We start from the raw sequence: 10,872 nt of genomic DNA on the forward strand, positions 1-10,872 counted from the left end.
ATATGGTCTCAAGCAGAGTGCCAGGTGTTGGAACACAAAACTCAAAGAGACATTGCTTTCTCTAGGTTTTCACCAGGGCAAAGCTGATCCATGTGTGTTTGTCAAGGAGGAGGGGCAAAACAAACTGTATTGTTTATGTTTTGTTGATGATCTTCTGATATTCTGGAAGAATCAGGCTTTGTACCAAAGCACCCTAGCTCAGCTGAAGGAGCACTTTGACATGAAGGATCTTGGTGAGGTATCCAACTATCTTTCTCTGCAGGTGGAGAGGGACCAAGCAGGTAATTTTCTGGTTCACCAAACACAGAAAATTGCTGATGTATTAACCAGGTTGAATTTGGTTGATGCAAACCCAGCAGACACACCGATGGTGACAGGTTACCAGGTAGATAGTACTGCTGAAGCATTTTCTGACACAACGCTGTACAGATGCATTCTAGGCAAGTTGAATTTCATTGCTAGATGCTCAAGACCTCACATAGCTGTAAGCACTAACCTGCTTAGCAGACAAGCAAATAATCCTACTGTTCAGGATTGGAAAGCTCTGAAGCGCATAGCCCGCTATTTGAAAGGGACTATGCACTACAGGCTGAGGTTCACCAGTCAGAAGACTGGAGGTCTTGAAATCTTTGCAGATGCAAGTTTTGGAAGTGACACCACGGATGGTACAAGCACTTCTGGAGTGTGCTACATGTACAACCACTGTCTGTTTGACTGGTTGTGCAAGAAGCAGACGACAGTGAGCCTAAGTTCCTGTGAAGCAGAACTCAATGCTCTGTCATTTTCACTCATGGATTGTGAATGGTTGATGCAACTGTTTAAGGACATCAGAGTTTCTGTGAAATGTCCTATACAAGTGTATCAAGACAATAGATCCTGTTTGGCTTTGCTGAACTCAGAGTTGCAAGCAAAGAACCAAGTACTTGCAGATTAAGTTACATCGTGCAAGAGAGTGTATTCAGAAAGGACTCATTCAGGTGTCCTACATGCCAGGAAATGAAATTCCTGCTGATCTGTTGTCGAAGGTTGTTAACAGAGAACAACTTAAGGTTTATGTACAGAGGTTGCAATTGGGTTGAACCACAGGTACTACAGGTTACACGGAAAGGGGGAGGATGTTAGGATATTTCCGTTCCACCTTAAAAGGGAGCAGGATGTTTGTGTCACAGCCTGCGTATTTCCTGTCTCACAGGATGTTTCTGTTGTGTCTTTTGCTTTCGTTTCTCACTCACTGCCAGACATCTCTAGCAGGCAGTCATGGTTTTTCTCTGTTCTGATCAACGCTGAATAAACCTCTAAATAATGCTCTCCTGGGTGCATCTTTTGCTGTGCATATCTGCTGATAGAGTGTGCAAGAGCTCTGGATCTTGGCAAGCTATTTCTGGAGCTCCTGTCGCTAATTGCTGATACTGTGTGTCTATGGGAGGTCGATGGAAGTCCGGAGACGACGTGGAGTCAAGATGGACTATGTCTCCCTGGCAGTATCCCAACACTTTCAACATTCCTTTCTTTAAAAAAAGATATTTATTAAAAGTTTTATAGTTACAGAAAAAAAGTATACAAGACAAAACAACAAGAAAAAACAAAACAAAACAAAACATTTAAAAACACATCCAGTTTCCATATCTTTATCTTTCATTTACTTATTTCCTCGACTTCCTCACACCTCCCCTTTTTGTATTCTAGTTCAAATTAGCTAATTCAGCCAATCCTTTCCCTCTTTCTCAATTTTTTTGTTCCATAGTTTATCTTAACACAATCTAACATTAAATTTTCCACTTCAACCCATTAACAATCAGTTTTTGCTTAATTCTTTATAACATTTCTGCTAAAACCATATAGCTTCCTTCCAATATTCTTCTAACATTCATTAATTTTGCAATATTTCTGTAAATATACTTTAAATTTTTTCCAATCTTCTTCCATCAACTCTTCTCCCTGGTCTCGAATTCTGCCAGGCATTTCCGCCATTTCCATCAATGTATCACTCTTATTTAGATAACTATCAGGGAAAATTTCAAGTACAGCCGATGCGCATTCCAATGGCAGCCCAGTTCCAGGGTCTGAGTGATGGAGATTTTAGCCCCTTCCTCTCTCTCTCTCTCTCTCGTAGGCAAGTTCAGTCCCAAAAAGCCCCCCCCCCTTCTCCTGCTTCCAAGGCGGGGGGATTCACTATTTTCAATACTAGAAATATATATTTTAACTGTTTACTTTCCAAAGCTTTAGCTCAGTCTCTTTGCTTCCGTCTATTTACAAAAGGGGAAGGCGGACTTCCTGTTTCTAACCTCCCCCGTTCGTTGCTGAATTCAAGAATTTTTTCTCCTTTAAAAGGTTCCAATTTCCACTTTACTCACGGGTTGTTGTTTATTGTCCCAAATGCTCAAAGAAAAAGTCAGCGCTCTCCGGCGACGGCTTAGCGACTTCACTCCAAAGAAGTAGCGGTCGATTCACAGCACCGCGCCACTCACCCCCACTCCGGTAAGGATCGCCCTAAAAAAGGGGGTTCCTTGCGTCTGGGGGGGGGCGCTAATGGTGCCCGCCGAATCCCAGGCTCACAGGCTTCACCCGCCTGTGATTTCTAAAGGGTCTCTGCCTTCGCCGTGGCAGCCAGACCCAATTCCTGTGAAAAATGTGGCCATTGCATATAAAAATACCTCTCTAAAGGCATTCGGGATGTCTCTGCCAACAATACTTAACAGAAATCCCTCTGGTCTTTTTAGAAAGGTTATTCCAAACACTTTTTTAAACTCACCATAAATTAAGGCCCATAACACTTTGATCTTCATACACAGCAATTAGCCAAAGCCTGGATTCTAAAGCTGTATAATGGTTTTTCCCACCTTTGTATGGATTCTTTGATGGGAAGTGAGATTCCGGCTGTTACTGAAGCTCTTTCAACATTCCACACACTGATAAGGTTTCTCCCCTGTGTGAATTCTTTGATGGGTACTGAGATGGGAGCTCTGACTGAAGCTCTTTCCACATTCCAAACACTGTTAAGGTTTCTCCCCTGTATGAATCCTTTGATGGAAAGTGAGAGAGGAGGTATGAGTGAAGCTCTTTCCACATTCCACACACTGATAAGGTTTCTCCCCTGTATGAATTCTTTTATGGGAAGTGAGAGTGGAGCTCTGATTGAAGCTCTTTCCACATTCCACACACTGATAGGGTTTCTCCCCTGTATGAATTCTTTGATGGGAAGTGAGATTGGGGCTGTGACTGAAGCTCTTTCCACATTTCATGCACTGATAAGGTTTCTCCCCTGTATGAATTCTTTGATGGGAAGTGAGAGATGAGCTATGACTGAAGCTCCTCCCACATTCGACACACTGATAGGGTTTCTCCCCTGTATGAATTCTTTGATGGGAAGTGAGAGTGTGGCTGTGACAGAAGCTCTTTCCACATTCCACACACTGATAAGGTTTCTCCCCTGTATGAATTCTTTCATGGGAAGTGAGACTGTGGCTGTGACAGAAGCTCTTCCCGCATTCCACACACTGATAAGGTTTCTCCCGTGTATGAATCCTTTGATGGGAAGTGAAAGAGGAGCTATCAGTGAAGCTCTTTCCACATTCCACACACTGATAGGGATTCTCCCCTGTATGAATCCTTTGATGGGAAGTGAGAGAGGAGCTATCAGTGAAGCTCTTTCCACATTCCACACACTGATAAGGTTTCTCCCCTGTATGAATTCTCTGATGGGAGGTGAGACTGTGGCTGTGACTGAAGCTCTTTCCACATTGCACACACTGATAAGGTTTCTCCCCTGTATGAATCCTTTGATGGGAAGTGAGATGGGAGCTCTGACTGAAGCTCTTTCCACACTCCACACACTGATAAGGTTTCTCCCCTGTATGAATTCTTTGATGGGAAGTGAGACTGTACTTCTTACTGAAGCTCTTTCCACATTCCACACACTGATAGAGTTTATCCCCTGTATGAATCCTTTGATGGGAAGTGAGATGGGAGCTCTGACTGAAGCTCTTTCCACATTCCACACACTGATAAGGTTTCTCCCCTGTATGAATTCTTTGATGGGAAGCAAGATTCTGGCTGTGACTGAAGCTCTTTCCACATTCCATGCACTGATAGAGTTTATTTCCAAGAAGACTTTGTTGATGGTAAGTGTAATGGGAGCTCTCACTGCAGCTTTCTCCACACTCCAAATTTTTACGTGGCTTCTCCTCTCTGGGGATTTTTTCACGGTCACCTTTGTTCTCAATTTCCGATTCATCAGAATCTGCAATGGAGACAAGAAGGGATTAGAGCCTCTGGAATAAATGGAGAAGAACTGAAGGGAGTTGTGTCATATGATAAACACACATGAGAGCAGAAGCAGGAAACAGGCTGGGAGGTGCTGGGACTGCACAATCATTTGGGTCTACTAAAGTCATTCAGGCCTAACTGCTAACTGTTGAGTCACTCTGACATGTGACTTGGCAGCCATTTTCTCTCTGTGTTCTCTGTAAGATTTCAGTCAGAGTCAGTCCGCCTCAGTTGTGAGCAGAGTCAGTATGTAATCTCAGTCAAACTGTTTGGAACCATGTTTTTCTGAAGAAGTTTATTTTAACTCAGTAAAGCTCTTATTCTTTAACTTAAAAACTCAGCATTATTAATTTACACTGCATGTCAAATTGGGTATGTGTTCATTACCTGTGTTGTTTGTCATTAACCAACATATTTATTATTGGATTCTGATGAATTGTTGAATGTTGCTTTCTTTGATACACAGTAATGATCAAAATCCCCTTCATGGATCACTGCCTTGCCGTGGCAAAGGGACTTGAATAACTCAGAGAAGCTATGCAAAGAAATAGAGGAAAACAATAGAATGGGAAAAAGCAGAGATCTGTTCAAGAAAATTGGAGATATGAAAGGAACACTTTGTACACAGATTACCATAATAAAGGACAAAAGTGGTAAGGACCTAACAGAAGCAGAAGACATCAAGAAGAGGTGGCAAGAATACACAGAGGAATTATACCAGAAAGATATGGATGTCTCATACACCCCAGGTAGTGTGGATGCTGACCTTGAGCCAGACATCCTGGAGAGTGAAGTCAAATGGGCCTTAGAAAGCACTGCTAATAACAAGGCCAGTGGAAGTGATGATATTCCAGCTGAACTATTTAAAATTTTAAAAGATGATACTGTTAAAGTGCTACACTCAATATGCCAGCAATTTTGGAAAACTCAGCAGTGGCCAAAAGATTGGAGAAGATCAGTCTACATCCCAATCCCAAAGAAGGGCAGTTCCAAAGAATGCTCCAACTACCGCACAATTGCACTCATTTCACATGCTAGCAAGGTTATGCTTAAAATTCTACAAGGCAGGCTTAAGCAGTATGTGGACCGAGAACTCCCCGAAGTGCAAGCTGGATTTCGAAGGGGCAGAAGAACCAGAGACCAAATTGCAAACATGCGCTGGATTATAGAGAAAGCTAGAGAGTTCTAGAAAGACATCTACTTCTGCTTCATTGACTATGCAAAAGCCTTTGACTGTGTTGACCACAGCAAACTATGGCAAGTCCTTAAAGAAATGGGAGTGCCTGATCACCTCATCTGTCTACTGAGAAATCTCTATGTCGGACAAGAAGCTACAGTTAGAACTGGATATGGAACAATTGATTTGTTCAAAATTGGGAAAGGAGTACGACAAGGCTGTATACTGTCTCCCTGCTTATTTAACTTATATGCAGAATTCATCATGCGAAAGGCTGGGCTGGATGAATCCCAAGCCAAAATTAAGATTGCCGGAAGAAATATCAGATATGCAGATGACATAACCTTGAGGGCAGAAAGTGAGGAGGAATTCAAGAACCTTTTAATGAGGGTGAAAGAGGAGAGTGCAAAATATGGTCTGAAGCTCAACATCAAAAAAAGGAAGATCATGGCCACTGGGCCCATCACTTCCTGGCAAATAGAAGGGGAAGAAATGGAGGCAGTGAGAGATTTTATTTCCTTAAGCTCCATGATCACTTCAGATGGTGACAGCAGTCACGAAATTTAAAGACGCCTGCTTTTTGGGAGAAAAGCAATGACCAACACAGATAGTATCTTTAAAAGCAGAGACATCACCTTGCCAACAAAGGTCCATATAGTTAAAACTCTGGTTTTCCCAGTAGTGATGTACGGAAGTGAGAGCTGGAGCATAAAGAAGGCTTATCACCGAAAAATGGATGCTTTTGAATTATGTTGCTAGAGGAGACTCTGGAGAGTCCCATGGACTGCAAGAATATCAAACCTATCCAATCTAAAGGAAATCAGCCCCGAATGCTCACTGGAAGGACAGACCCTGAAGCTGAGGCTCCAATACTTTGGCCACCTCATGAGAAGAGAAGACTCCCTGGAAAAGACCCTGATGTTGGGAAAGATGGAGGGCACAAGGAGAAGGGGATGACAGAGGACGAGATGGTTGGACAGTGTTCTCGAAGCTACGAGCATGAGTTTGAGCAAACTGCGGGAGACAGTGGAAGACAGGAGTGCCTGGCGTGCTGTGGTCCAGGGGGTCACGAACAGTCGCACACGACTAAGCGATTAAACAACAACAACAGTGGCCAAAACTGTGGAAGCCTTTTGGGAAAAAAGTGTATTTCAGAGGTTTGATGGCTCATAACCCCACTTCTTCTGGAGTGATATTATAAAGTTATATATCAGTGGGAAGATAATTTAATCAAGAATGCAATCCAAGAAAGTTTGTTCAATTATCTGTATTCTATCAAACATTATAGCCAAATAAGCAGAAAAAGGAAGCACAACATGCTTAGGTTGACTTTTGTCAGTGTGTTACGTGATTGCTAACAAGTTGGTTGGTTTTAAACGGCATTTCCGTGCGCTGCTCTGGTTCGCCAGAAGAGGATTGGTCATGCTGACCACATGACCTGGAAGCGGTACTCATGGAACTTTGAAGTGTCAGGCATAGCACTAATGGCTTTAGCCCAAACGTAGCAGAGTTTTCCTGCGCAGCAAAGAAGCTAGTTGAGGTGGAAATGACTAGTCAGCTAGACTCAGAATAACTATTTACAGGATTTATTAAAAGGGAAAAGAAACCAGCAGAGTTTCTGCATACAAAACAAAGCAAAATAAGTCCTTTCTTTCTCTCTCTCTCTCTTAACCATACACAGCACTCCTACTCCTAACACACCTACCACACCAAACTGTGCTAGCATTCCTAGATAACAGAGTTGAGTGCTGGTCGTTAACCAATCAGAGTAAGTAGTTTCTAGGTCAAGCAGACCTTGGCTTTCTGCCAAGAGTAAATTGACACTGCCTTGAGTTAATTGTGTGAAGCCAGAATCTGTAAGTTTCCATGAGAATCAATTAACAGAAACTGAACAGGTACGCCGGCTCCCTTGGCCAATAAAGCGAGATGAGCGCCACAACCCAAGAGTCGTTCACCACTGGACTTAGCAGTCAGGAGTCCCTTTAACTTTAAACACCCCCCAAATACATAAATGAAATGCTTGAGCCCAAACTGAAGCGTTCTGCAGGTGATCTTTTCCCAGATACTGAAGCATATTTATTTATTTATTTCAACAGGATTCAGCTCCATGTCCTGTTGCTGCTGTGTGCAAACGGTGCTTTCAAGATGATCCCATTCCACTTCCGGAATGGCCTGGGAATAGCCCAAACTTTAATCCAATCAGAAATCTATGCAGCTGATGAAAGAAACTTGCTAATCAGAGGCAACCCAGCAATAAGGCCCAATCAACAGAGGCAATAATTCAGTCTTGGTTTGACATTCTTACAGCTGCAGAACTAAAAACTTGGTTCACTTCATGGGAAGGCGTTGTAAGGCCGTAATGAAAGCTAATGGTTACCAAAGATTCCACATTTTTTCTTTATGACTGCTGTTCTAATAAATACTCCTTCATAAAAGTCATTGCATTACATTCTTCATTAAATTATCTTTCCATTGCTATATAATTTTATGGTATTACTCCACACAAAAGTGGTGTTTCCACAATTTTGGCCACTTGTATAAGTTGTTCATTTTAAAATTAATGTTCTTTTTATATGGAATCAGATTATTATTAATGTTTCATGATTATATATGTGTTGGAAGCTGCCCAGAGTGGCTGGGGCAACCCAGCCAGATGGGAGGTAGAAATAAAAATTATTATTATTATTATTATTATTATTATTATTATTATTACTACAGTAGTACCTCGATTTAAGAACTGTCCTGTTCCGGAAAAGATTAAGTTTGTAAACCGAGGTACCACTGCATTACTATTACTATCATCATCATCATTATCATCACTGCTACTACTACCTGAGATTCCATAAGCCTAGCTCTTCTCTGGGATGGATTTTGTTTGGCCCAGTCATGGCATCCCCTCCATCTCCAATGTCCGTCGTCTCTTTGGTCAACCCAAGACTGACAGGAGCAAAAACAAAAACCTGAAGCTACTTATCTTTCCTAACGATTCTGAAGCTGACATTGAAGATGGCCTGGGATGTTCAGACCAGCCCAATCCTGGTAGAAAAAGGAATAATTTGAGGAAGATTGTTCAAAGAAAAAACTGTAATTTACTCTTTATTGTGGGGGTGCTAGGTTCCCAGGTGTTATGGGGGCGCTGTTGAGCTTTGTGAAAACAGATGAGGTTGGTCCCATAGAGGTAGTTTTTGAAGTTCCAGGCTGATATGGCGATCCCACAGGGAGCCTTACCAAGAGAGGCCACGATCCCACGATTCTCCTCCATGACGTCCTTATGCAGAGCTCTCTGGTCAGGATCCAGCAACGCCCACTCCTCGTCCGTGAAACGAACAGCAACATCTTCAAAGCACACTTGACCCTAAAAGAAAAAGGGAAATGTCCTCCTCTGAGACAGCAGAAATATGATCTGCTACACAATGCTCTGTTGTTTCCATCCTGTACATTACGGTTTTGTTTCAATAGGCTTGCTTTGCTGCACATTTTAATTATGGGTGCTTATTTTATTCTGCGTTTTAATTATGGATATTTGTCTTTGTGGGCGGCTTCCAACAAAACACTAAAATACAATAATCTATTAAACATTAAAAGCTTCCGTAAACAGGGCTGCCTTTAGATGTCTTCTAAAAGTTTGGTAGTTATTTTTCTCTTTGACATCTGGTGGGAGGGCGTTCCACAGGGCGGGTGCCACTACCAATAAGGCCCTCTGCCTGGTTCCCTGTAACTTGGCTTCTCGCAGCGAGGGAACCGCCAGAAGGCCCTCGGCACTGGACCTCAGTGTCTGGGCAGAACGATGGAGGTGATGACGCTCCTTCACGTATACTGGACCGAGGCCGTTTAGGGCTTTAAAGGTCAGCACCAATACTTTGAATTGTGCTCGGAAACGTACTGGGAGCCAGTGTAGGTCTTTCAAGACCGGTTTATATGGTCTCGACGGTCGCTCACAGTCACCAGTCTAGCTGCTGCATTTTGGATTAGTTGTAGTTTCCGGGTCGCCTTCAAAAGTAGCCCCACATAGAGCGCATTGCAGTAGTCCAAGCGGGAGATAACCAGAGCATGCACCACTCTGGTGAGACAGTCTGCGGGCAGGTAGGGTCTCAGCCTGCATAACAGATGGCGTGATAAACAGCTGCCCTGGACACACAATTGACCTGTGCCTCCATGGACAGCTGGGAGTCCAGAATGACTCCCAGGCTGCGCACCTGGTCCTTCAAGGGCACAGTTACCCCATTCAGGACCAGTGAATCCCCCACACCTGCCCACCTCCTGTCCCCCAAAAACAGTACTTCTCTCTTGTCAGGATTCAATCTCAATCTGTTAGCCGCCATCCATCCCCCAACCATCTCCAGACACTCACACAGGACTTTCACCTTCTTCACTGGTTCCTATTTCAAAGAGAGGTACAGCTGGGTATCATCCGCATACTGATGAGCACCCAGCCCAAACCCCCTGATGATCTCTCCCAGCAGCTGCATGTAGATGTTGAAAAGCATGGGGGAGAGGACAGAACCCTGAGGCACCCCACAAGTGAGAGCCCAGGGGTCTGAACACTCATCTCCCACCACCACTTTCTGAACACGGCCCAGGAGGAAGGAGCGGAACCACTGTATGACAGTGCCCCCAGCTCCCAGCCCCTCAAGACGGTCCAGAAGGATGTTATGATTGTTCAGAAACCACTCACTCAATCACCTTGCCCATGAATGGAAGATTTGAAACTGGGCGATAGTTAGCCATATTGGCAGCATCTAAAGATGGTTTTTTAATAAGCGGTTTGATAACCGCCTCTTTCAGCGGGTCTCAGAAGGCTCCCTCACAGAGAGAAGCATTCACGACCTCGCAAAGCCCATCGCCCAGCCCTTCCCGGCTAGCTTTTATAAGCCAGGATGGACAAGGATCAAGGAGACAGGTGGTTGGTTTCACTCGTCCAAGCAGCCTGTCCACATCCTCGGAGGTAACAGATTGGAATTGATCCCACGCAACTTGACTAGACAGGACACTAGCACTCTCCCGCCCCGGCCCTGCTCCCACGGTGGAGTCTACCTCTTCCTGAATCTGAGCGACTTTATCTGCCAAAAACTTTGCAAAATCATTGCAGGAGATCATGTGGCCCATACTGGGCCCCGATGTAGCAGGTGGTTCCGCTAAATTGCAAACCACCTGAAAAAGTCTCCTGCTGCTGTTTTCTGCAGATGCAATAGAGGAGGCAAAGAAAGTCTTCTTCGCTGTCACTACTGCCACTTGGTAGGTTCGACATTGAGCTCTAACCTGTGTCCGGTCAGCTTCAGAATGAGTTATCCGCCACTGGCACTCTAGACGTCTCAGCAATTGTTTTATTGCCCTCAGATCCGTGGAAAACCACGGGGCTGAGTGGGCTCCATGCAATCGAAGAGGGCGCTTCAGAGCCAAACAGTCAATAGTCCTGGGCCACCAGGGAA

General features: G+C 44.0%; 1 protein-coding gene across 1 annotated transcript in view; it reads left to right on the plus strand.

Moving 5' to 3' along the window:
• LOC310676834 (tigger transposable element-derived protein 1-like) overlaps window positions 1–10,872 on the plus strand; it is a gene marked incomplete at its 3' end in the record, with an annotated part of 1,439,559 nt that overhangs the window by 1,033,759 nt on the left and 394,928 nt on the right. The window lies entirely within an intron of this gene.

The sequence above is a fragment of the Podarcis tiliguerta genome (assembly GCF_965153285.1).
Source record: "Podarcis tiliguerta genome assembly, chromosome: 4".
Classification (NCBI taxonomy): Eukaryota; Metazoa; Chordata; class Lepidosauria; order Squamata; family Lacertidae; genus Podarcis; species Podarcis tiliguerta.